The sequence below is a fragment of the Palaemon carinicauda genome, chromosome 3 (genome assembly GCF_036898095.1).
Source record: "Palaemon carinicauda isolate YSFRI2023 chromosome 3, ASM3689809v2, whole genome shotgun sequence".
NCBI classification, from domain to species: domain Eukaryota; kingdom Metazoa; phylum Arthropoda; class Malacostraca; order Decapoda; family Palaemonidae; genus Palaemon; species Palaemon carinicauda.
Genome location: NC_090727.1, coordinates 43,068,513 through 43,096,136, shown reverse-complemented (window position 1 = coordinate 43,096,136; position 27,624 = coordinate 43,068,513). Strand labels below are relative to the sequence as shown.

The following is a 27,624-nucleotide window of genomic DNA, read 5'->3' as shown; positions in this document are numbered from 1 at the left end:
CATCGACCTCTCAGCCCCGGAACAAGTTTGTCAAACAAACTCCGTTTAGCATGGAGACGGCAGACACGGGCAGAGTATTGGTAAGACCTCAAGACTTCATGTGTACACTGGACCTATGGACGCGTACTTCCAGATCCCAGTCAATCCGTCTTCAAGGAAGTACTTAAGATTCAGCCTAGACAACAGAAAGTACCAGTTCAAGGTGCTGTGCTTCGGTCTTTCCTTAGCACCTCAAGATTTCACCGGTGTTTGCCCTAGTGTCATCTTGGGCACAGAGGATTGGCATCAGTCTGGACGACTGGCTAATCCTAGCAGACTCGGTGTCAACCCTTCTTCAACACCGAGACAAACTTCTCAAACTTAGCCAGGATCAGGGAATCATGGTAAATCTCGAGAAGTTGTCCATGCTTCCTACAGAGACTGGTATACCTAGGCATGATTATAGACACCACTCCCCAAAAAGCCTTCCTATCAGACGACAGGATAACAAGGCTGAGAGGGGTCGTAAGACCTTTTCTCAGACAATAAGAACTTCCAGCCCAAACGTCGTTACGTCTCCTCGGTCACCTTTCATCACTAACCCGTCATAGTTCCCAATAGTCGCCTCAGGATGAGATCCCTGCAGTGGCAACTCAAGTTCTGGTGGAATCAGACTCGCGGTTCCCTGGACATCCTGATCCCCATGGGATGAGTGGAACTGACGGACGACCTCGAGTGGTGGGTGGCAGACGAGAACCTACGAAAGGGAGTGGATCTTCTCGTCTTCCCCCCAGATTTGATGCTGTTTTCAGACGCTTCAAAAAAAAGGTTGGGGGGGGGGGGCGCACGTGTTGCACCACACGATCTCAGTCCTCTGGTCAGAGTCAGAAGAGTACCTCCGCATAATTCTCCTAGAGATAAAGGCCATCTTTCTGGCCCTTCAACAGTTCCTGGCGGGCCACTCAGTGGTGGTGATGAGCGTCAACACCACAGTAGTGGCTTTCATCAACAAGCAAGGCAGTACTTTTTCGCAGCATCTATCCCATCTAGCAGTAGAGATACTGAGATGGTCCGAAATCAACTCGATACCACTATCGGCACGCTTCATTCCGGGCAAAAGGAATTTGCTCGCCAACAACCTGAGCAGAGCATCTCGGATAGTGAGTACCAAGTGGTCTTTGGATCATCTAGTAGCCAATAAAGTCCTGACTTTGTGGGGTTCTCTGACTGTGGACCTCTTTGCAACGGCCCTGAACTTCAGGCTCCCGCTGTATCATTCCCCAGTCCCAGACCCCAAGGCTATCTGGCATGATGCATTCCAACAACGGTGGGACGACATCAACGTTTCGCCTTTCCCCCTTTCTGTCTGATGAGGAAGGTACTCAGCAAGACCAGAACATCGGTCAATCTTTCAATGTCCCTCATAGCTCCGCTATGGCATGACGCTGAAGGGTTTCCAGACCTTATGTACCTTCTAACGGAGCCCCCAAGAGAACTCTCTCCACGACACAATCTACTCAAACAACCACATGCCAACTAATTCCACAAAGCTGTAGCTTCGCTACGACTTCACGCCTGGAGACTAACCAGCATCTCCTCTCTGAGAGAGGATTTTTGCAACAAGTTGCCACTAGGATGTCTGGATACCTGCGTAAGTCATCAGCAGCAGTCTACCAGGCAAAGTGGAAAGTGGTCTGTGTTTGGTGTCGTGGAAGGGGGTTTCTCTACTCTTGATGCCACTATTCCAGCAATAGCTTAGTTCCTCAGCCTTAAGCCTTGCTTTAGACTAAAAGGAATGGACATTTCTTCATCGCTAGAACTTTCCTTACTCATACGGAGTTATGAACTTACTGTCTTCGTTCAGAAGTGAGACCTCCCCCATGGAACGTGGTACGAGTTCTCGGGTATCTTAAGAGACCTCCCTATGAACCATTACGCTAGGCAACCGATCGCCACCTGACTTGAAAGACGTGTTCCTGCTAGTTTTGGGAGTAGCAGATCCACGATTCGACGCCTTCCGGATTTCTAGTCTACGTACTGTAACAGTGACCCAGACCATCTCTCACTATGCCCAGTGAGGAGTTTGAGGCTGTATCTTAAAAGAACAGCCGCAGCCCGTCCCCGTGTGCCTGCACCATTCGTCAGCACAGGAAGGACCAAGAGGAGGGTCACTAAGAACACCATGTCAGCATGGATTTACAAGGTTATAGACCATGCATTGAATCCAGACCTTCCTCTTTCATGTCATGACGTCAAGGGCGTAGCTATGTCCCTGGGATTCAAGAGAAACTTCTCAGTGACACAGGTTTTTCAAGCTGGGGTGTGGAATCGTCACGACCACATTCATATCCCACTACCTGCAAGAAGTGACCCACCGGAGAATCGATACATTCTCTATCGGTCTTGTGGTGGCTGCACAACAGCTGGTTTAAAACCTCAAGCTCCTTATTGGACAAGTAACAGAAGGTTGAGGGCATTGTTACCCGGTTTTAGTCTGCGTGAATGAAATGGTTTTACTGGCTCTTATTCTTTTCTTCATTCTCCCCTCTCTTGCGGAAAGCAGCATCCTGGGTTCTCTGCACAGCTGACCTCAAACCACTGCAGATGAACCATGTTCCCTTGTGTACCTAGCATTAAAACTAATACTGTCTCCCCATACCTTGGAAAAGTCCTAGTTACAGTTTTTCCTTCTAAAGAACTCTGAAAAACTTTACCTGGACAGTCACACTTCTATATACCCCAACGCACAGCTTTTGTAGGCCGCTGACCTTGCGTAGCAAGGTTTTAGCGAAGGCAGGGTCTCCTTATTTTTGAGTACTGACATACTCAGATAAGGAGCCCTCGGGCAAAGCCAAAAGCCACATTGGGTGGGACCTCCACCCCACCTAATGGGTGAGTAACCCCTATTAAATAGCGCGGTTTGTATTCCAGTTATGGACCAAATGGCAAATTCGTAGATTAATTGTATTTTTCCTAACTGTTCAAACCTTAGCTATTTAAACAAACTAACCCCCCCCCCCCCGCCCTATCCCCCTTGCAGTCTTACCTCCAAGGAAAGTGAGCTCAATCACAGATGTGTGAGGGTGGCCGGTAGCAAGCTACCCTCCTCTACCCCTGCTAATTAGCAGTATGGGTAGTTAACTATCGTTGAATTTTAATGGCTCGTCATTTCATCTACGTTGAGAACAATACCCCTATTAAATAGCTAAGGTTTGTATTGGTAGGGAAAATACAAATTATCTATGAATTTGTCATGTCATACTTCAAGTGGTCTCTCTCTCTCTCTCTCTCTCTCTCTCTCTCTCTCTCTCTCTCTCTCTCTCTCTCTCTCTCTTCTGTTTTTTTTTTCTTTTATATACCTTTTCTTTATTAGTAAATTAAAGTTTGTTCTGTAACTAGAAACCAAACTAACGCTATTTATAGGGGTGTTACTTTTGACGAAGCTGAAAGGACGAGCTATTAGAATTTAGGGGGGGGGGGGTTAACCACCCATACTGCTAGTTAACGGGTGGGTAGGGGGTTAGTAGCTACCCCTCTCACTCCACACCTGTGACTATACTTCACTTTGTTTTTGGCATAGATAGAGAGAAGTTGTTGCTGCTCTCCCTCTTCACCATTTGGACTGCCATTCATATGGCTTTTTTCATTTTTTTTTTTTCAGTTTGTGTGTTTGCTTCTTCTGCCGGCCATGCATACCTGCCCTGGTCCCAAGGGCCTCTCCTGCGATATTTATATGTCCGCTGAGGATACTGATCCTTACCGTATTTCTGGTTTGCGTGGTCAGTGGTGTGATGAAAATAACAAGTGTATTGAGTGTCAGGAGTAGTCTGCCTTCCGGTGAGAAAGGTCTGGGCAACGGCGAAAGAAGAGGTCCATACGGGATTGTTCTCCTTCAAAGGTTACTTCTAAGCGAAGGAAACCTAAACCCTTTTCTTCTGCTTCCTGACCTTTCAAAGCTTCTGCTTGAACGGTTTCCTCCTGAGACCTTAAAGTAGCAGCGCATGCCATTTTAACCCCTCCCCCTTTAACCCCTAGACAACCTCGGTCCTCAAGAGACTTTGGCTTCCTCCGGAGACCATAGAGTAGCAGCGCATGCCCTTTAACCCCTTGACAACCTCGGTCCTCGAGACTTTTTTTTTTTTTTTTTTTTTCTCCCCCAAGTGAAACAGCCCAGCCTCCAAGGGAATCCTTATCTCTCCTTTTTTACAGGTGTAGCTGTTACTAGGTTTGCCTGGTCCGCCTTCCAAGGTGCTGCTGCTGTAGTTGCTTCAGCGAGATGTAGAGTTGCAGTGTTCGTCTCCGCCTGAGGTAGATCCGTTGGCCGTTGTCAACCTGGTGGTGTCTGAGGAATCGTCTGGTGCCCTGCTAGCGGACTCTGTTCCCCTGATCGTCGACACTTCGATCACTTGGTCATCAACCCACAACTCGCCATTCGCCACAGCACCCCGTTCTCCAGCTTGCAGCTCAACAATGTGCTATTCGCCAGCGCGCTGATCGTCGAATCATTGATCTCCCTCTCATCGAGCGTTGGAGGAGCGTCACAAGAAATGCAATTTCTCACTGGATTCGCAAGATCATTGACTTTGCCCTCTAGCCTGACCCCCATGACAACCTCACCCCCCAAAAAAAGGACAGAGCTCATGATGTCAACGTATTGCAAACTGGAGTGTCAAAGCGTCGGACGACCTTCACTGCCCCCTACCTGCACGATGTAACCCACAGGAACATAGATACGTTCTCCATTGGTCCTGTGGTGTCCTCACAAGAAGTTGTCTAAAACACCTTGAGCTCCTTGGACAAGTAGCAGAGGGTTGAGGGCTGAGGTTACTCTGGTTATTCTGTGTGTATGGAAGCTTCAAACGACTTTCACTTTACCCATGATCTACAAAAAGTGACCCACAGACGCCTCGATACACTTTCTATCTGTCCTGTGGTGGCTGCACAACAAGTGGTCTAAGACACCTTGGGCTCCTTGGACAAGTAGATGTTAGTTGAAGTTATTGGTTACCCAGGTTAAGTGTAGTATGAATGAAAGTACATCGGGCTTTTTCCTTTCTTTATTTTCCCCTCTTTTGGGTTACAGCACCATGGGTTCCTCTGCAAGCTGGCTTCAACCTCTGCAGGTAATAACCATTTCCCTTGTGAAACTGGTATAGTTTATTTGTTCCGTAACTGGAATACAAACCATGCTGTTTATTAGGGGTTATACTTTCGGCGGTGCTGAAAGTATCGTCGTCGTCGGCGCCCACTCGTGTCCGAGTATTGGGTTCTGTCGTTAGCCATCAGCCTCCTATCTATGGGGTGGGTGCTTGTGTCTGATGTGGCTGTTAAGTCCTAGTCTGTGGTGGAAGAGTCGTGGAGAGTGTTCACAAGGGAGGGTAGGTGGTGGGCGGGGCTGTTCTAATCGCTCTCTCCTTCTTCTCCTCCTAGCTGCCTCATTTTGTCTCCTCCTCTCCTCGAAGTCCTCGGTACCATGGTGTAGCGTACTCCTCCAGGTTTTCCTGTCCCTGGCTGTTTCTTCCCATGAGGAAGGATCGATGTCAGTTAGAGCCAGGGTGCGCTTTTGTTGATCTTTATAGCGCATTTTCGGGGCTCCTCGTGTTCTGGTGCCCTGGGTCAGTTCTCCGTAGAATATTTTCTTTGGGAGCCTAGATGGATCCATCCTATGCACGTGTCCTATCCAGCGGAGGCGGTGGTGGATGATGGTGGCCTCCACGCTGGTCAGCGAGGCAAGTTCTAAGACTTCAATGTTGGTGGTGTGGCTCTCCCAGGGGATTTTCAAGATCTGCCTAAGTTTCATTTGTTGGAAGCGTTCAAGGTTTTTAATCTGTATAGCGTCCATGTTACAGGAGCGTGGAGAGGACTACTGCCCTGAACATCATTATTCTGGTGGTCATTTTCAGTGCGTGGTTGTTAAATACGCGGCAGTTGAGTCGGCCAAAGGCGGAGTGGGCTGCCCTGATCCTGTTCTCCACGTCCTTTTTGCTTGTGGCAGCTGATGTTAGGATGCTCCCTATGTAGGAGAACTGGTCCACCTGTTCTAACGGTTGGTCATTCACTGTAGTATTGAAGTTTGGGAGCATCAGTCCTGGTGGATGTTGGACGAGGGTCTTGGTTTTATCTGTGTTGACTTGCATCCCAAAACGTTCGTAGGCAGAGTTGTATGCATCAGCTAACGACTGCAGGTCCTCTGCTGTCTGACCTGGGGTGGCATTGTCGTCAGCATACTGCAGTTCTTGCACTGCACACAATGTGGTCTTGGTTCTGGCGCGGAGTCTGGCGAGGTTGAAAGCGCCTCTATCCATGTGGAAACGTAGGTCGACTGAGGGTGTGTCTGGGGGAATCTCGTTGAGCATTGCTGCGGTGTATAGCGAGAAACACGTTGGGGCCAGAACACAGCCCTGCTTCAGGCTGCCGTTGATGGGGAATGGGTCTGAAAGAGTGTTCTGGTGGCACTCTCTCCCAACCATTCCGTCATGGAGGGCACGCACCAGCTTGACAAAATCGGGTGGGCAGCCATATCTTTTGAGGACAGCCCACATGGCAGGTCGAGGTACTTTGTCGAAGGCCTTTTTCAAATCCCAGAAGATGAACATTATGGGCTGTTGTTGTTCGAGGCTCTTCTCTTGTAGTTGTCGCGCACAGAAGATCATGTCTATGGTCCCACGGGAAGGTCGAAAGCCGCACTGGGACTCTGGCAGGACGTCTTCTGCGAGAATAAGGAGGCGGTCAAGGAGAATCCGAGCGAAAATCTTACTCGCGATGCTTAGTAGTGATATCTCCGGTAGTTGTTACAGTTCTCTCTGTCTCCCTTCTTGAAGATGGTAACGATGTTTGCATCGCGGAAGTCACTGTGGAGGGTCTTGGTCTCCCATATTTTCATTATAAGGAGCATCAAACGGTTCCTCAAACCGGGGCCACCGTGAGTGAGGAGCTCCAACGGGATGTTGTCTGGCCGTGGGGCTTTGCCGGGCTTCATGCGCTGCAGGGCCTTGTTAAAGTCATGGATGGAGGGTGGTAGTGCCATCCAGTGACGGACGGGATGCTGCGGGGTCATTCGCAGGAGATCGTCTGGGGTGTCTGCTTGGTCATTGAGGAGGTTCTCAAAGTGAGACCTCCACCTGGCCAGGATGCCCTCGCTGTCGGTGATAGTCGTGGCCCCATTCGCGTCCTTCAGGCTGCCCACTGATGACTGTGTGGGACCGAATATTTCCTTTGTTGCTGCATAGAAGCTGCGCAGGTCACGTTGGTCAGCGAAACTCTGTATTTCTGCAGCTTTTCTTTGCCACCAGGTGTTCTGGGCTTCACGGATCCCTCTTTGGCAACCAGCTTCAGCCACCTTGTGAGCACATTTGTTAGCTGCTGTTGGTTGGTTTTCCAAAGTCAGGCGTGCTGGTCGTTTGGTTTCAATGAGAAGAGAGATGGTAGCATCGTTCTCATCAAACCAATCCTGCCGTTTCTTGGTGGTGTAGCCTAGTGTTTCCTCCGCGGCACGGGCCATGGCGTTTCTGAGGGTGGTCCAGTAGTGCTCAACAGTGGCCTGACCCACGGGGTCTGCGAGGTGTTGTTCGCAGGCCTCCTTGTAGTTCTGTGCCACCTGTGGATTGCGGAGCTTACTACAATCAAAGCGTTGGTGTCGTACGGTCAGGTGCCCTTCTGGGTGGTCGTAGGGTCGTCACGGAAAGTCGGGAGATGAGGAGTCTGTGGTCCGTCCAGCAGTCGTCCGCTCCGGGCATGGATCGGGTGATGCGGACGTCTCCTCGGTCTCTGGCTCTGGTCAGGACGTAGTCCAGGGTGTGCCAGTGTTTAGATCGTGGGTGTCTCCATGTAGTCTTTTGTCGTTTTGGTAACTGGAAGATGGTGTTGGTTACCACAAGTTGGTGTCCTGCACACAGACCTAGTAGGAGTTGGCCATTGGCGTTGCAATTTCCAATGCCATGGCGGTCGATGATTCCCTCCCACAGGCGATGGTCTTTGCCTACTCGGGCATTAAAGTCGCCAAGCACAACAAGCTTGTCATTGGCGGGCACTGCCTGGATGGTGCGGTCGAGCTGGGTGTAGAAGGCAGCTTTGTCATCATCGGTTGAGGTCATAGTCGGGGCATAGACAGAGATCAGGGTGAGGTGTCTGTCCCGCGTGATGGGGATGCGGACAGTCATCAGGCGCTCACTGATGGCCTTGGGAGCGAGGTTGAGCTGCTGCACTAGCTGGGAATGGATGGCGAAGCCGACACCGTGGATGCGAGGCTCCTCTAGGGCCTTGCCTTTTCAGAAGATGGTGTAGCCTGTTGCAGCTTCCCTGATGTTGCCCTCTTCGGGTAGTCTGGTCTCGCTAAGAGCCGCCACATCAACATTGAAGCGGGCTAGCTCCTTGCAGACGAGGGCTGTACGTCGTTCCGGGCGGTTGGTGTTCGTCACGTCTTGGAGGGTGCGGATGTTCCACGCACCTAAGGTTAATATTTTTTTTTCTTGTTGTTTCGACCGCATTAGTGGGATGTCCGCCAGCCGCGGTGAGCTGACCAGACGGGTTTGCCGTGTCCGATGTTTACCCCACCTTTTCTAGGGGCCTCCCCATGTGGGGTGGGCTGCAGTGTCCTCAATAGGCCAGCCCAGTCACGGGTCCAGCTGCCGAACTCTGGTGTCACGGCACCATCACCAGAGAGCGACTGAATCTTAGACTCGCCGCCTGAGTGCAGTCGTGGGCTAAGGGCTTCCAGCTATCCAGGCCTGCCCCCTTCACCCACGGTGCTGTCGCCTCAGGACTTGGTGGTGGTGATGATGATGGTGAGAAAGAGATGAAGAAGGGTGGAGGAAACGACAGAATGCCAGTAGCTGGGTATATTGTTTTGGGTGGTCGGGGCTTTGCAACAGCCACGCACACACACTTGGCCTACACCGTTTTTGCCGCGGCTCAAGACACATGAGACAGGCGGCTTCTCCGATGTTGGTTGCATCGGGCTGCCGGGTTCTTGTTATGTCATGGCCCGCCTTGTTGCCTGCCCGACAGGCATTGCCCTCTTCCGCCGGCGCTGGGAAGCTCCGCCGTTGGGGTCTTGTTTGGTTTGATTTTGGAGTTTTCCTTCTCCTAGCCTTTGCCTATCTTAAATAAAGAAGAAGGCCTATAGGGGTCCAGTCTTGGTCTGGTCTCTCAGAACTGGCCTTAGCGGTATGGTTGAGCCTGCCAGGGTGGATAAACTACCCCACCGCCATTGCCCAGCCCATCATTGAGACACTCAAGACCCTCTACTGCAGTAAAGTGCTGGACCATCAGAGGGTATAACTCCTAATAAATAGGTAAGGTTTATATAGTTAGGAAAAATATAAATTATCTACGAATTTGTCATATTGATATACTTGTACACGTCCCCATTGCTCCCCACGAGGTAAGCATTGATAGTCTATTTTTTGTGTGTAAGTTTCCTGTCTAATCTCGGAACCATTTATGGTTAGGCCGCTGTCATTCTTACTTTGTTTGGATAAGTGCGGTGCAAGATTTTCTCTCGATTTCACTCTAATACTGTACTAAAACACGGCTCAATGACTATGCCAGTTGTCGGACTTATCCATCCACCTAAGGGTGAGTCATCCATTCATAAATAACGTAACGTTAGTTAGTGTCGGATTAAATGACAAATTTGAAGATAATTTATATTTTTCCTAATACAAACCTGGAGTTATTTATATAAGTTGTCCTGCCATCTCTTGTTTCCCAATAAGTTCTGCTCTCTCTCTCTCTCTCTCTCTCTCTCTCTCTCTCTCTCTCTCTCTATGAGTGGGTGTATTTATGTGCGTGCATGTGTGTATGTATATGTGTATGTATGTATGTATGTATGTATGTATGTATGTGTGTGTGTGTGTGTATATATATTACAGGTACAGGTATATGTACATTGTCCCGGCCACCCACTACCTAGTGTCTGGGTAGAGTTGGGTTGCCACCTCCCATCATCACACCACAATTTTTTTTTTCTACCTTTTAGGTTTGCCGAAAGAGTACATCCATATATAAATAACACCAGGTTTGTATTAGGAAAAATACAAATTATCTTCAAATGTATGTTTATGATGAATAACACCAAACTACTAGAACTCTGCAATTATTTGGTAAACTTATTACTTCTGGAATCTAGTGTTGATGTTCTTTGCCTGAACTATGAACACTCGACCTTGGCAGTATGGCTATTTTCCTTTGATGTTCTCAATTGTTACATCATTGCCACTCCTCATGTTCTGGTAACGATGGTTACCCATCATGCACAGCCCAGTAGTGTGGATGCATGAATAATGTTTTTCTTTTCTTTATAGGTAGGAGGTTGGCCAGGGTACTAGCTACCCGTTGAGATATTACCGCTAGAGAGTTATTTGGTCCTTTGATTGGTAAACTGTACTACATAAGATCCTTCTCTCTGGTTACATACACCAAATAGTCTGGCCTATTTTTACATATTGTCCTGTCCTCATACACCTGATAACACTAAGATTACCAAACAATTCTTCTTCACCTAAGGGGTTAAATACAGCACTAATTGTTCAGTGGCTAATTTCCTCTTGGTAAGGGTAGAAGAGACACTTTAGCTATGGCAAGCAGCTCTTCTAGAAAGACACGCCAAATTCAAACCATTGTTCTCTAGTCTTGGGTAGTGCCATATCCTCTATACCATGGTCTTTCGCTGTCTTGGGGTAGAGCCCTCTTGCTTGAGGGTACACACTGTCACGCTATTCTATCTTTTTTCTCTTCCTCTTATTTTGTTAAAGTTTCTATACTTGAATTGTGAAGTATTTATTTTAATAGTTACTGTTCTCAAATATTTCATTTTAATTCTCTTACTTCCCTGTTTCCTTTCCTCACTGTGCTATTTTCCTTGTTGGAGCCCCTGGGCTTATAGTATCTTGCTTTTTCAACTAGGGTTGTGGCTTAGCAAGTAATAGTAATAATGATATACAAATTCAAATCCTCATCCTTTAATAGGAGTATGCTTTCATCAAAGCTGGATACAGCTGTTAAATCTTTACTGAGGTAATGGTATTTACTGCTGGGCGGTGGGCAACCCTGCCTAACCGACAGTCAATGAAGTCAAATGTTATTTTCAACCAGCGGAGAGTATAGACTCAGTCCAAGCGTCCATATCAAGCGCTTTACATTTTTTGCTTTTTCTTTTATATGATGATTCTTTGAATTGTGGTGTGCAAGGTATTTTAAAGGAGACTGGTTTGCAGTTAAATCCAATAACTAGATGTGGGACAGCTGTGTGGTCATTCTGCTGACTTCTTGTTGAATGGCATTACCGTTTGCTGTCTCCTTCGTAAGTATGGTCTTATGACAACAAGCGGTAACGAATCCTCAGAAAGGGGTCTACCCTTAGGCTTCACTTTACTTACATTAGTTTGATGGGAAATGCGGTCACCCATCCACTTTCTTTCAGTCTTTCTGATCTTGGGGAGATGCTAAGAACATACACCTGGATACTCTCTCAGAGTTCCTCTCGTTCCCCGCAAGCGTGTTTTCCTTGGCCTGTGCGACTATGAAATTTTTTTTTTTTGTAATTTCTTCCCTCTTCCTCCTTTTTGCTGGAATCATGCTACAAATACCACGATAAGTAGGATGTTTGAAAGGTCCAGGAAGTTACCAGCTTCCCTGAGAGTGCCAATAGATCTCTCTTATGGGAAGAAATATCGGCAAGCATATGTACTAGGTGCCTGTTTATTTGAAATAGGAGGTCTTACACTTATTATTAGTGTTTAGTTTTGCATGGGGTGCAAGTCTCCACCCGCTGGATCCCCGTACACTATTGTATGTCCTCAAGCGCTATACTCCTATGAGTTAGATCTCCACTCTCACATCTCCAAGGTAGAGAGGAGTTCAGCTTTTGAAGAGACAAGACTCTGTAATGAGTTGTAGTCTCCCAGCCTGTTAACAATTATGTATACTTTTTATTAAGGTATATAGCCCGAGGCTTAGATTATACAAAGGAACACACATTTGTGAGTGTAATACTGACTCTTGCTAATGATTGCTATATAAACACACTATAATGGTTAAAACAATTATGTATTTGTTAGCTGATGATCACTAATTTGATAAGACAATTATAAGTCAGTCAAGGCAGAAGTCCAGCCAATGCTGGGTAAAGTCAGGATTATGTAATGAATGGATAAGCCTGGATATATTTATCATTGAGTTAAGGTACCGGGTATTGGTTAATCATGGGAAAAAGATATATTGTTATTCTGCTTAGTAATGTTGAAGATAGGACTCCCGTTAAACCAGGTTGTTAGTTTAATAGTGTTTGATAGGTTAGTCCATTGATAAAGTATACTCAGTAGGTAAATAACATTAATGTTAAATAAGCTTGTTAATGAACCAGTCAAGACTAGGTAATTGAGTCATAGAAAGTGATAAGTTTTTATGGGGAATCTGGCTATAAGAAGCTGGTTCATATGATTGAAGGTTAACCAGAAACTTTCCTTAAAGATGATAGGATAGCTAAAGTTACTTTAAGGAGGATCCATATAATATATAAAGTAAATTTAGCATGTCATTTCTGTTACAAGAAATGATGCAAAAAAATTGAAAAATGTGGAAAGTTGCAGGTCTTTTTTTTATATTTTTATTTTTTTTTTTTTGAGTGAATACACGAGATTATTTAAAAATTTGCATAGCATTATACTCATGTATACTAAACAATATATGTCAATAAATCCTATTTTTGTTCATAATTTATACATAAGTTTCTATATAAAATTTTTTGAGTGTTTGACCAAGTATGAGTATCTCTTGAAGAAAATTGTAGGGATTAATTGACAATTTAGAGAGCTCATGTTAATCAGTTGATTACCAGAAGGAAGTTATTAGGTCATTGTAATGAGGTTATTGTAATGAAGTATTTCCTTCTTAGGATATTGGAGGTAAAACATTACCACTTAACAAGAGATGCTTTCAGTTGTAATATTTTCTATTGTAAATGTCATGGACATGTCTAGATTTTCATTGTTTCCACTTTTCTAAATAATATACTAGAATATTTTATATTCTGTGTAGTTTATCATGTAGAATATTTTACCAAAAGTATAGTCCTGCTATGGAGGTGCACAGTAAGATTATGAACAAGACTGATACATCTGTATAATTAACTTCTTTTATTTATTTTTCAGGCTAGAATCCTCGAAAGAGAAGGAAATTTAGTCTCCAGGTCAAAACAGAAAAGTTAACGGCAAATAATCACTAACGAGGAAGATCAGCAGAGATTTATCTATAATCAGGGATTTACTACTGAAAAATTCCAGAAAGTTTCCAAGGAGGACAGAATAATTGACACCAAACAAGTCCCAATGAAGCAGCTTATCAAACTTTCTTGAGTATTCGCTTATGAGTAAATAATGACAGTAGGAATAAAATACTCAGTTGACCCGATTTTGGCGTGTTATGTTACATTGGTCACTCCATTTATATCTGATTAGTTCTATAGCAATCAGTAACTGAAGGTAAAAGTAAAACTAGTTAAGTTACAGTATAAAAGTAACGTAGATTTTTATAATAACAATATTACCTGATTAATTCAAGTTTATCACAGTATCATTATTTCAGGAAGCCTCAAATTTAATTATTAAAGCTATTAACTTTTAATTTGTTAGTTTTTCATTTTATGCATCTTTAATTAAAAAATTTGAATCAAGCCCAAATTTTTACCTGAAAATTTAAGTCCAGTTCATCATTTATGAGCTTGTTTCATTGTTCAAATTCAAGTTGCAATTTGGTAATAATTATTTGATATTAAATACAATCATTCGTTCAGTTGCTTGAAAATTACAAATATACCGACTGATAATGGATTAATATTACCTTTTAAATTGATTAGCAGGGACTGTATTGTTAAATGGATCGTTTTTATATTGTGTATTACTGTAAATGTTTTTGAAAAAATGAGGAAATTAAACATTAACAACCAAATACGACCAGCAAATGTAAATGAGTTAGGACTTCTTCCCCAGAAATTTTCTACCCATGCTTTCAATTTTCATTAACAAGTTGTTAAAATCAAATTTCAGTTTCCTCTTGGTCTTTCTAGATCATCTCATATTTAGAATTGTGTAAAGTACTGTAAACAAGTTGTCAAAATGTGTGACAATGGAAATCAACAATAATCTTTTTAGTAATTAATTTAAAATCTTTTCACAATTTGTGTGATAAAGTATATTAATTGCGTGTGAGTATAACCTACAACAAATTAATTTTAACTATCATTTCATCTTTGTATGTATACTATTTCAAATCTGTCTGAAAGACTTATCACCTAATTAATAGCAACTCATTGAATTCCTCTTACACAATTTTGAATCTAGGCCTATATCCTCTTGAAAGAATAAGCAGATTTGCTCAAGGTAGAAGCTATTGAACAACATAAAGTCTGGCTCTCTAATTAGCCACGTATTGCCAATACTGTTCTGACACTGCCTTAGGGTTTCTGGGGAAAATAGATCATTGTATTCTAGCAATCAACACAAGCATTGATTTTATGAATATACTAGACTTTAAAACAAATACTAATTTATGAGGTGTCCTTGTATGTTTCAAAATAATAATTTCCTTCCCTCTTGCTCAATTGAAATTTTTTTAAATCTCCGTTTTAAGATAAAATTTTCCCCTATTTCAGTTGAAGGGAGAACCAAGTGTTCTGGCTTAGCTTTTGTAAAGTCATGAATAGAATAACTAGATGATTAGAAAGCTGACATAATCTCTCTCTCTCTCTCTCTCTCTCTCTCTCTCTCTCTCTCTCTCTCTCTCTCTCTCTCTCTCTCTCTCTCTCTCTCTCTCTCTCTCTCTCTCTCTCACATTGGAATTAAGGTCATATTCACAGTGAAAATGTAATTTTCAAAATCAGTTTAGATTGTTTGAAAACTTTCTCCTAAGGTGCTTGCATGTAAGATTATTTCAAATATACTTTAGTAATTTTTTTTACCCGGTAATTAATCATTTTCCCAATATATCAATCATTTTGATTATTCTTGTCACGTACATTTTACATGCTTGGTTGCAGTAGCAGATCCTGTTATTTTTTCAATCCAGTGAATGGATATTTGTTTTCAAAAATTAGAATGACAGAATTACTTTTTAAAACGGTAAAATCTCTTGACTAGTGGTTTTAAGCTTTGCTTATTTTTGTGGTTTTAAACTGCATATTATTTATACAAAAGATGCAATTAACTCCCTCATAATCTAGCATAGAATATAGCCTTTGTAGTTATTATAGTTAAGTTGTAGTTTGAAGCATTTTACAGATTGAATTGATAAATTTTGTATGAAAGGTATAATAATTTGAGTTCCATGGAAGCATTAGTTTTACATGATGTCTTCAGAGAAGGAAGGAATCAATGAAGTAGTTTTAAATCTATAATCACGTATTAAATCTGTTCATGTAATATTTCTTCAAGTGGATGTTGTAAGAGGGGTTTTATAATAAAACTTACAGGTTTTTACTGAGAGGCTTAAAGCAAATGGTTAAGATTTTGTGAAGAGATGCTCAGACACATCTGGTTCTTAAGTAGGCTAAATTTAAATGGATATAGAAAGGGGGGGGGGGGGCACTACTTCAAAGGAGAAAAAGTAATCAGATTGTGGGCAAGAGGGAAGTTCAAAGAAAAAATTTGTGCGTTTCTTAAAACAATTTGGTAAATTTTGGTTACCAATACTATTTAATACTTTTTAAGATATTTCTTAAGAAATAACCACCACCTGGCTAAACTCCAGGAATTAATCAACTTAGGCGTTTCATTTCCGTTATGGGTAAAGGTGACTAATTAGCTATTCAAATAACTTGTACTTTTCAGAAAAAAAAATCCTTTACACTTGACTATAATGAACCTACGATACAACTGAAGTTAGTACTGTAATGTGCATATTACTGATGACTGATGTCTAAATGTTGGGCCGTCTACCTTGACTTGGATATAAGCAGTGCTGTCACTTTTGCCATAGATAATCATTCAAAACCCCAGCTCCTGTATCTAACAAGCATTTTTGTCTATACTAGTTGTTCTTATGCTGTGGACCTTAGCAAGTAGCAGGTAATTTAATCTTGAAAAGTGTTGTGCACTGTTTAATATGGCAATGTGAGAGATAAAAGCAGTTAGTTTCCTATATGAGAATATTCTATATATAACGGATGCAATTATTTATATCGAGTACTTTTTAACCATGAAAAGATATTTTAACTTAGTTTACCATATTTAAACATTTGTAACATCGATTTTGAAATAAAATGCATATGAAAGGTATTGCACTTTTTAATTTAGTTAACCTGGTATATAATAAGAAAACCTGAAGAAAAATAAAAATTACAAAAATACATAGTAATCTGTATTCTTATGTTAAAGCTCATTAGGCAGAGTATTCTCCCTAAACGTCCCCCTGCCCCTTCTAGTATCAGCAAATGCCTTATTCCCCACAAAAAATGGGCTAGTAGGTTCATGAAGTCTCCACTCTTAACTACCCACTTGTCCATATGGACTGTTATCGATTCCCCATGTACAGATTTTGTTCACTCCCCCTTGGGGAAGAGGAGCCGTGCTAGTGTTTTATGAATATGAAGTACAAAGTCAAGATGGGCAAACTATATCTCGGTAATTCATTTTGGATCAGTCTACTTCTTAATTCAAATATCTATCTAGGTTTTTTCCCTGACTAAAGTCATAATAATAATGGCCTTGCTATTTTTATTAGTTGATGTTACTTCAAAAGCCTCTTATTAAATCTTGAAGGTAGCGACATAATATTTTAGGTACAGTATATGTGAATATGAACAATAAAACTTTTTAAATACTTTTATTGTAGAAGATTGGATGCCCAACATGAGAGATTTCAGTGTAATCAGTTTAGCTATATAAATTAAATCCTAACACTCGAGTCAATGACATTACATCAAATTCATGGTGCCCCATTTACTGAAAGCTTTAAATGCTCTCCATTTAAAGAAAACTTACAATTGTCACTCATTACTCTCACAATTTGACCAAGAATGGCTCTAGTCGAGTCATCCTTCATCGAAGATGCACTGACTGACAAAAATTCCCGTTTTCTGTTATCTGGACAATGCCCGTTTTCCTTTTTGAAAACTGCAGGTGCATTTGAAGCTCAGCATTTGAGTTTACATTTTTCATGACTGTGAAAGTAAGCAGTGTTTTCTGTAATACACAGATAAAATTATTAATAAAAAAGGAGGGAAAAGGAAAGCCCACCAAGGCCATCCCCTGTCCCACCTAATAACCAGTAACTTAAATGCAGTTTTCTTCTGAAGAAGCAATGTTACTAGGCCCTTGAATGCTTTCCTTTTCCTTCTTTTTTTCCAACATTTTATTAATAATTTTACATAGAATGATTTATGGATTGTAATTTAATAACTCCAGGAATAGTTTGGACCTCTCCTGAAGTTAAAATGGTAAAACATTTATGTACTATATAGTAGATTCCAGCAATTATAAAGTTACAAATTCTTTAATGAAACAAAACTATACACTAGGTCAAAAAATAATTCATTAAAACTTCTAGAATGGAAAGCAAACAAAAAATCTTAAAGAAGTAACAGAGTCGTTTTCAGGCCTTTGTGCAATTTCAGAACGATCCATTACTACAGACACCTGAAGCTCGGTCAAAAGCAGACAAGATTCACAAATGCCAAGTTGCCTCCCAGTCTCGGGCCATTCCATGCACATGATTGAGTCGGGTAAAAGAGAAGAGAGGTGCAAGACTACTGCCCTGACCATCCTTGCTGCTTCCCCCAGCAGACAGTCAGATCGGACCGAAGTACGCATTCATCTTACACATCGACACCTGAATCACTTTAGCTGTGCAATAAAGTTCTCAAATACAAAACCTAAGGAAAACAGCGTTGGAAGGCAAGATTACCTTAACACACTTTATCAAAAGCCGACGCTATTCTAAACAATACAATAGAGATTTTATATAACCACGACTAAAAAAAACTACCTTATGAAAAATGTTTACCTTTTACATGCAGATAGACAATGATATGAAACATTTGATTCTATTCTAATATTTACCTACAGTCTGATGTCTATAAGTTTTGATTGAAAGTTGATAAGACTACTTGGCCAACGACAAATACCCCAAAAAATACAAGATATTCATAGAAATTTGATGGTCTTATGCACCCATAGAATTAAATAGAGCCAACCCCACTAAACACTATCCTCAACTTACAATGATTCAATATATCTTCAGCTTATAATTTTCCACCTAAGTATACAGTACTATCCTCAGCAGATTAGCTCTTTATATAGTATCATAATCTTATAACTATTCATAATAGCTAAGCAAGTAATAATAACAATACTATCCTCCTCTTACAATCTCTTACTTATAATAGCATCAACTTATGACTTCATAAAACTGTACTATCCTCATCTTAAAATCTCGTACTACACTATCCTCTTCTCATGATCCCCTACTATACTATCACAAACATACAAGTCCTGTCTAAATTGATATCTAACTACAAGTTACGGTCAAAATAGTTATGGTAAAGCAATTTTTGGTAATTAAAATAATGATACTTCCTGGATTTTTTTTTTATCAGACTTAGGATTAACCCAGCCTGAAATTAAGTTTAAATTGCCTTTTTAAATTCACCAGAATGAGCTCAGAGACAAAACATACAGACTCGGATTAGAGATATAATTTTAGTAATGGTTGGAACATGAAAGTCTGAGCACCAAAATAACGTTTGCAAAGAAGGTTAATTCTTTACTGAAACCACCACAAGATGAACAAATATTAAATTACCGATATAATTTTAGTATTGCTTGGAACACCAAAGTCTCTGGGTGCCTAAATAACTTTCTATGTAAGGCAGTTAAAAACAAATTACCATTTAAGGCATATATCTTTAGATTACTAATTACAAAACACCCAGCAGTTCACAAAAATTATTTCAGAGGAAAAATTTTAATCCTTTTCATAAAAAAAAACAGGACCCGCAATTATTACTTCTATACAAGTTAATTATTGTTTGGAAAATATATGCTAATAAAGAGCAAAGCATTGAACACAAATCTCCAAGATCAAAATGACAAATTATAATCTATCCTTTATTCTTTGGGGACCTTAGAAAGACAAATTTCCTTCTTAGATACTGTAGTTCAGCAAATCACAAAATTAATAATAAATACTCTAAAATCAAGAAAAAAATATTTGCTCTTTAAAGAATTTTTAAATTGTAAATAAATTCATATTAAAAGAAACAACTTTTATGTTAAAAAAAGTTATCTCAGAAAAGCGACAATATTTAGGCATATACTAAAACTTCAGTTTCTTTACTGTAATACATTTTTGTAATTATAATACGAGCTATTTCAAAAACTTGATGTGATAAATATTCTATATGCTTTGCTTACTGAACCTGAGGATTCTACACTCTTGGGAAATAAAAAACATTTTTGAAGAAACTCGAGCTTGAAGCTTTCTAATGAGCTGACTGACTGGGTGTTGTACTTACTAAATGTACAGAGGACATTTTTCACCTTCTAACATAGTTAAATAAAATATGTTCAGAGGCTACACTACATAAACTACGATAAAAACCTCATATAATTCTATAAGAAAAACTTACAATAATTCTGTATGAAAAACCTATCATAATTCACTATGAAAACTCCACCACAATTCTGTATGAAAAACATGCAATCCTAACTTGTACCAATCTATACAAAAACTCTATAACTAAAATTCTTATAAGTCTGACTTCTTTAAGGAAACCCTGACACAAAATCAACTTTCCTTTTCCACCTTGGGACACAATCTATTGAAGGGAAATGAGCAGAACAACAACCTCACCTTTAAATAAGAATCTCACACCAGTCACTCAATACTCGCACAGCAATCCTACATTCCTTGTAGTGGAATTCATGACACTTTCATAGTACAGAACAAAGTCCCAACATTTAATATGTGCAAATTCTCATCATAATTAAGGATCATGTCATACAGGTTTTTCATCCTTTTGCTACACTGATGTGCAATGCATAATCATCTTAAGAGAGTAAAATTGGCATAAAAAAAACTAATTTCGCTCGTTACCAGTAGGGAATAACAAAAATATCCGACGGGGAATCTTGTTAATAGCATTTTTAAAATGGAAATTGGATTGAGTTTAGGAAAAAAAAAAAAAAAAAAAAAAAAAAAAAAAAACCTTAATATTATACTGTAGCATTTTAAATTGTACCCTCTTTCAATATGATTTGTAAATTCTCATTTCATTAGTTTTGTTAAACATCCATTAGTATTTTCCTTCTTTTCTCATTAGATATTCACTACAAATAATGAGTAAGGTTTGTCATTACTCTGATAGCTTCCCGTGTTAAGTGTGAGGTATCTTAATCATCAAAATTCTAGTCAAAGTTTATGCTAGTTTCAAATATAAATTGATACCAGTTATCTAATAAATTAAAAGAAAAACTGTCCCAAAGGCCAGGCAATCTAAGAAACAAACTAACGTTAAAATGGCTGCACAAAAAAATACCAGTTATGAATCCGTCCATGATCCAGCATTAATATATCTTACAATTTTCTATACATTGCCAAGAGATCTAACCATAAAGATAATTAAGGGATTAAAATGGAGTAAAGTGGATTATGAATTCGCTATGTATAGAGCATTAACAAATGTCTGAATACGATATTCAAATTACTGTGAACTTTGCAGGTGTAATATACCTATTGGGTCTCTTACAATGTTATGAATTTACCTCAATGAAGGATACTGATTAAAGATAAGAATATTTCTGCACAGCAGTATTGCATTCCCCAAAAAACCTACCCAGAAATCAATGATTCTTTAAAACACTGGTTTCGGATATATGTAAAGAAAGCAGTTTTATGGAAATGGGACTTTCACATTGTGACCAATGTAAGGATATATACAAAAATCTTTGCCATATATCTAGGTAATTTTGCACTTAAAAACCACAAACCTAACGATATTCTTTCTCAATGATTTATGAAACTATTCTTCATACCAAACCAGCTTACACACACACACAGACACATCTGAACAGCTTTCACGTCACCAACAAGATATTCAAAAACTTATTACACAATTCAAGTAAAATGATAGAAAGTGTTATTTATCCCTTCTTTATGTCAAGGGCACAAATGACACGAGCCAAGAAACGAAGTGGAATTTATGAACCGAGCTGTGCACCTTTTCAGAGAGCCCAGGTATCTCGCCTTAATAGAAAGCTCTGAAATGCAAGACTTCTAAATGACCCTCTTACCAAATTCCTTATTCATTGAAACACTTACAGTATGTACACTATCATTAATTGCTAACATTTTAGTTATAAATGAACTTGTGGTTTTTATGAAAAAATAGAAATGAGTTACCATTGATTACACATCAACTTCAAGATGATCATAAACATGTCTGGAGTACATTGAATTACAATCCTTTTACATTAGATACTTTCACTACTTACATTACACAGTTCATACCAAATCTGATGTTTTTTGTCATTGATACTAGTGCATATAACTTTTCTAGAAATGAAAATGATAGTACCAAAACCTGTACATTTGACATTATAACCTCCTACAATGGAAACTACTTTAACATTCTGAAATACTTGATTTAGATTGATCATTTATACCAAATTCTGAAATCTAATAAACCATTACAAACTTTAAGAATTTGAGGCTTTTGAGCAAGCGAATAATAGCATAGCAAAGCCATAATTTTTCATGACTTTAGTTGTCAGGATAAAACCTGAGCTGACAAGACAGCTGAATCAATATGCAAACTAAAATCCAACATGTTTACCAAGACAGGATGTTGGCATTTGACAAGTACAATATATTCAAGCAAACACATTGATTTACAGCTCTCAAGACACCAATAAAAGAATGAACAGATTCTGTACATGGGGAATAAAATAATAGTCTAATAGAACAAGTGATTACTCTAGTTAAGATAGACTATCTCATGGACCGTTTAGCCCTTTTTATGGTGAGGAATAAAATGGCAAATGCTGATGCTCAAAGAGGAGGGGGCCAGTGGGAGACTCATCAGCCATATGAGGAGAGTCTGTTTTTTTTTTTTTTATAACATTTCCAAATTTGGGATAAGGAAGGATCAAGGATGGGGAGGGTGAGATCTGAAATTGGAGGTAAGGATCAGGTTGACATAAAAGAGAACTTCGTAATTCAAACTTCTTGGAAAATGTGTACACAATCTCCCATTATCTTTAACATTTAGCATGTTATTCTTCAAGGTATATTCATGTGAGAGAGAGAGAGAGAGAGAGAGAGAGAGAGAGAGAGAGAGAGAGAGAGAGAGAGAGAGAGAGAGAGAGAGAGAGAGAGAGAGAGAGAGAGAGAGCTACTGTTGCAAAGCAATACAAAAGGTCAAAGGCAGGATGGGTATTGTGACAAAATTTGACTAATATTCAAGAATTATTAACTCAAAGAATAAGTAATACAAGATACTGTACCATACTATTCTTTATCTTCAACTTATGAATCAAAATGGCAAACGTAGCAAAGATTACAGAAGTGATGAGTGTCAAGACCAAGATGGTGTGAGCGATGTTGAGGATGGATGGTGTGGAGGGAGTGAGGCAGACTGGGTAGGAACCTGTTAGGGGGGGAAGATATAGGGGAGAGAGATTTAAATAGCAAGATAAGGTGAAGAATGATATAAAGAAAAGAAGTTTGCTGGGAAAGGATGCCTTTGATAGAATGCATTGGAGTGGGTGCATCCAGCAATCAACCCCTTAATGTAAGGATGATGGTGGGAAAGATATGAAGCGTAAAAAGGATTCTAATTTTCTTTCATCCTTAGAAAACAAAAAATTGTAAACCGAATACATTATTTTTTCATAAAAGCAAAAATTGATTATTGTACACATTTTACCCTTAGCAATATAGTGTACAAGAAATTTATGGAAAAATAGGCTTTTAATATTTTCTGATTAAAAAATTAATGCAGATGAAGCAAATCACTTGCCAGTTTTGTGATCGTTTGGTAGATAAAATAGATAGAAAAACTTAAGGTGCTGCATGTAACATACCTTGAATTCTATTGATACAGAAGTTCTCTTTTACATTTCCCCCCAAAATATAAAAGTGAAATCCCCCCAAAATATAAAAGTGAAATCCCCCCAAAATATAAAAGTGAAATTACAAAAAATTTGTATAAATCTGAAATTCACCAATTTCACAGATTTTGCTAATTAGATCTTAATTCACAGAGCAGTGCCAAATAACTCTGGAGCCTAAAGACTAGAAAGAAAACTCAAACTCTTGAAAACAAGAGTGACTGAAAAAATGAAACTATGAATTACTTGAATAGAAACAAGAAAACAATGAGCAACATGAAATAATTAATCCAATGACTGGACAAAATAGCTCCTTAGAGAATGTTGTGTAGCAGATAACTCCATGCACAAAGAATTTCTTTAAATAACTCCATAGGTAATATAGTGCCCCAAATAACATATAGATCAAGGAAAGTCACAGATAACTTCATTATCCAATGAATGACAAAACAACCTCATAGAATTGTCTTTCAAGGCCAAGTAATGTCATGAATAAATGAATGAACCAAGGAATAAGACCAAATAACTCCAAAGACAATGTGGTGTCCTCAATAAAACCATGGGAAACAAAAAATTCTGTAAACGAGTGAATGCTAATAACTGGTAAATTAACTAAGTGCTCAGATTTCTTATTGAATCAAGAAACACCTCAGATAAATCCACACAAAGGATTCCCACATTTTTGCATAAACTGATGAGAATTTCAAATAAACTGAAAAATACACACACAACCTTAATTTCTCCACAATTCATGGCTGAGGAGTTCGTTAAATAACTCTCAAAACTAAGGAGTCCTACGAAAGACATTTTAAGCAAATCTGAACTAAAGAGTAAAATCAAAAAAGCTTGACAAATCAAGGCATTACCCAATAACCAATCTTTATCCAGAGAAAATTCATAAAACAAAGGGAACTTTGAAAGACGTTTTTAAATATAAACTGCACCACTAAATCCCGAATAATAAAGAAAGCCCTTTATACCCCCAAGGGACCGAAAAATATATTTTTAAAACAGAAGTATCTGAAAATATCTGTTAACAAGAATTGCTCAAAAGAAGCAAGGATTGCCCAATGTAACTCAGCAGACCTAAGAACAAACAAACAGGATATCGGAATCAACTCTACGAGATTCCTTAAACCAGTCCTTATCAACCACTAACGAAAAACAAGTCAAGGAAAATTTTTTTAAAAATCTTGAAACACAAGAGGCCTTTCAAAACCATCAGAAAGAATGGCCTAATAATTTTCTCAAGTCAGGCACCGTCCTGAAACTTAGAAAAGCCTTTTAAAACCTTGAAAACCTAAGTATGAAGGAAAATATTTTGAACTGATATGGGCAGATCATAACCTTTTACAAATTTTTCTTGAAAGTTTTTTACAACTGATAAAACATCCACAGAAGGAAAGAATAGATATACTGGAGCCTTAGGGTATATATTCCAAGAAACCAACAAAAAATTATTACCATTTTTAAGAACTAGTTATTGGTTGATATTGATTTTATGAAACATGATATCTTAATTATAAAATAAATTTTTGAATATACTTACCCGGTGAATATATAATAGCTGAGCCTCCGGCGGCTCGACAGAAAAACACACAAAAACTCGCGAGCGATCGCTATGAAGGTTGCGGGTGTGCCCACTAGCGCCAACTATCGGTCAGATACCGCATATACATGTAAACAGACCCAATTTTTCTCATCCCGCTGGGTCTCTATCGGGGAGGAAGGGGGGGCCTTTAATTTATATACTCACCGGGTAAGTATATTCAAAAATTTATTTTATAATTAAAATATCATTTTTAAATATCTAACTTAGCCGGTGAATATATAATAGCTGATTCACACCCATGGTGGTGGGTAGAGACCAGAGTTAATTAAGTTTACAGCGTATATGCTTAGAGTTTTTGACAGTTATATCATAACAAAACCCAAATATATAAAGGTACCTGGTAAGGAAGTCGACTTAGACGATTACTCTGCCTTATTAGTCTGTCTTCCTCACGAAGCCCAGCGATCCTCTTAGGATGCTGACAGACTCCCAGGAGCTGAAGTATTAAGGGCTGCAACCCATACAACAGGACCTCATCAAACCCCTAATCTGGGCGCTCTCAAGAAATGACTTTGACCACCCGCCAAATCAACCAGGATGCGAAAGGCTTCTTAGCCTTCCGAACAACCCATAAAACAATATTAAAAACATTTCAAGAGACAGATTAAAAGGATATTGGAATTAGGGAAGTGTAGTGGTAGAACCCTCACCCACTACTGCACTCGCTGCAACGAATGGACCCAGTGTGTAGCAGTCCTCGTAAAGAGTCTGGACATCTTTTAAGTAAAATGACGCGAACACTGACTTGTTTCTCCAAAAAGTCGCGTCCATAATACTTTGCAGAGATTTATTTTGCTTGAAGGCCACAGAAGTTGCTATATCTCTAACTTCGTGCGTCTTAACCTTAAGCAAACATCGGTCTTTCTCATTCAAGTGAGAATGAGCTTCTCGTATTAAAAAAAATCTGATAAAATAAGACAAAGAATTCTTTGACATAGGCAATGAAGGTTTCTTAACTGAGCACCATAATGCCTCAGATTTCCCTCGTAATGACTTAGTACGAGCTAAATCGAACTTAAGAGCTCTAACAGGACATAATACTCTTTCCAGTTCGTTGCCTACGATCTCTGATAAGCAAGGAATATCAAAAGATTTAGGCCAAGGACGAGAAGGCAGTTCATTTTTGGCCAGGAAACCAAGTTGAAGTGAACAAGTGGCTTTTTTCTGTAGAAAAGCCGATGTTCTTACTGAAGGCATGAAGTTCACTGACCCTTTTAGCCGAAGCCAAGCACACTAGGAAAAGTGTCTTGAGGGTGAGATCCTTCAGGGAGGCTGAATGTAATGGCTCAAACCTGTCTGACATGAGGAACCTTAGGACCACGTCTAAGTTCCATCCAGGAGTTGCCAAACGACGTTCCTTAGAGGTCTCGAAAGACTTAAGGAGATCTTGGAGATCTTTATTGTTGGAAAGATCTAACCCTCTATGTCGAAAGACCGAAGCCAACATGCTCCTGTAGCCCTTAATCGTGGGAGCTGAAAGGGAGCGAACCTTTCTCAGATGTAAAAGAAAATCTGCGATTTGGGCTACAGAGGTACTGGACGAGGACACAGATGCTGACTTGCACCAGTCTCGAAAGACTTCCCACTTCGACTGGTATACTCTAATGGTAGAAGCTCTCCTCGCTCTTGCAATCGCACTGGCTGCCTCCTTCGAAAAGTCTCGAGCTCTTGAGAGTCTTTCGATAGTCTGAAGGAAGTCAGACAAAGAGCGGGGAGGCTTTGATGGACATTCTTTACGTGGGGCTGACGTAACAGATCTACCCTTAGAGGAGGACTTCTTGGAAAGTCTACCAGCCATTGAAGTACCTCGGTGAACCACTCTCTCGCGGGCCAGAGGGTAGCAACCAAAGTCAACCTTGTCCCTTCGTGAGAGGCGAACTTCTGCAGTACCTTGTTGACTATCTTGAATGGTGGGAATGCATATAAGTCCAGAAGAGACCAATCCAGTAGAAACGCGTCTATGTGGATTGCTTCTGTATCTAGGACTGGAGAGCAATAGATTGGTAACCTTTTGGTCAACGAGGAGGCAAAGAGGTCTATGGTGGGTTGACCCCAAGTAGCCCAAAGACTCTTGCCCACGTCCTTGTGGAGGGTCCATTCCGTGGGTATCACCTGACCCCTCCGACTGAGACAGTCTGCCAAGACGTTCAAGTCCCCCTGGATGAATCTCGTCAACAGGGAGATGCCTCGATTTCTTGACCATAAGAGAAGGTCCCTTGCGATCTCGAGCAGCGTGAAGGAGTGTGTGCCTCCTTGCTTGGAGATGTACGCTAAAGCTGTGGTGTTGTCTGAGTTGACCTCTACCACTTAGTTTCGAAGAAGCTTTCGAATATCATCAAGGCCAAGTGGACTGCTAATAGCTCCTTGCCGTTGATGTGCATGCTCTTCTGACTTGAGGTCCACAGGCCCGAGCATTCCCGACCGTCCAGGGTCGCACCCCAACCCAAATCCGACGCGTCTGAGAACAACACGTGGTTTGGGTTCTTGACTGCTAGGGATAGTCCCTCTCTCAGACTGATATTGCTGTCCCACCATTTCAGGCATGCCTTTACTGGTTCGGAGACTGGGAATGATACCGTCTCTAACGTCTTGTCCTAGTTCCAGTGAGAGGCTAGATGGAACCGGAGAGGCAGAAGGTGTAGTCTCCCTAGTGAGACAAACTGCTCCAGGGATGAGAGAGTCCCTACGAAACTGTTCCAACTCCTGACTGAACAAACGTTCTCTTTTCAGCATTAGTTAGACTTCGAGCAGGGCTTGTTCTATTCGGGTGGCAGACGGAAAAGCCCGAAAAAACTGGACTGCGAATCTCCATCCCCAAATATAGAATAATCTGGGATGGGATCAGTTGGGACTTTTAGGTTGACCAAAAGTCCCAACTCCCTGGCCAGACTCAACGTCCAATGTAGATCCTGCAGACAGCGAAGACTGGAC

The 27,624-nt window shown here is 40.4% G+C and overlaps 1 long non-coding RNA gene across 2 annotated transcripts in view; it reads left to right on the top strand.

Annotated features, from left to right (window-relative positions):
• Window positions 1–14,074, top strand: part of LOC137638254 (uncharacterized) — a 32,606-nt gene extending 18,532 nt beyond the window's left edge. For both annotated transcript variants that reach the window (XR_011043962.1, XR_011043961.1), the window contains one exon: window positions 13,131–14,074. This is a non-coding gene — a long non-coding RNA (uncharacterized lncRNA). The remainder of the gene's footprint in view (window positions 1–13,130) is intronic.
• The last annotated feature ends 13,550 nt before the right edge of the window (window positions 14,075–27,624 follow it).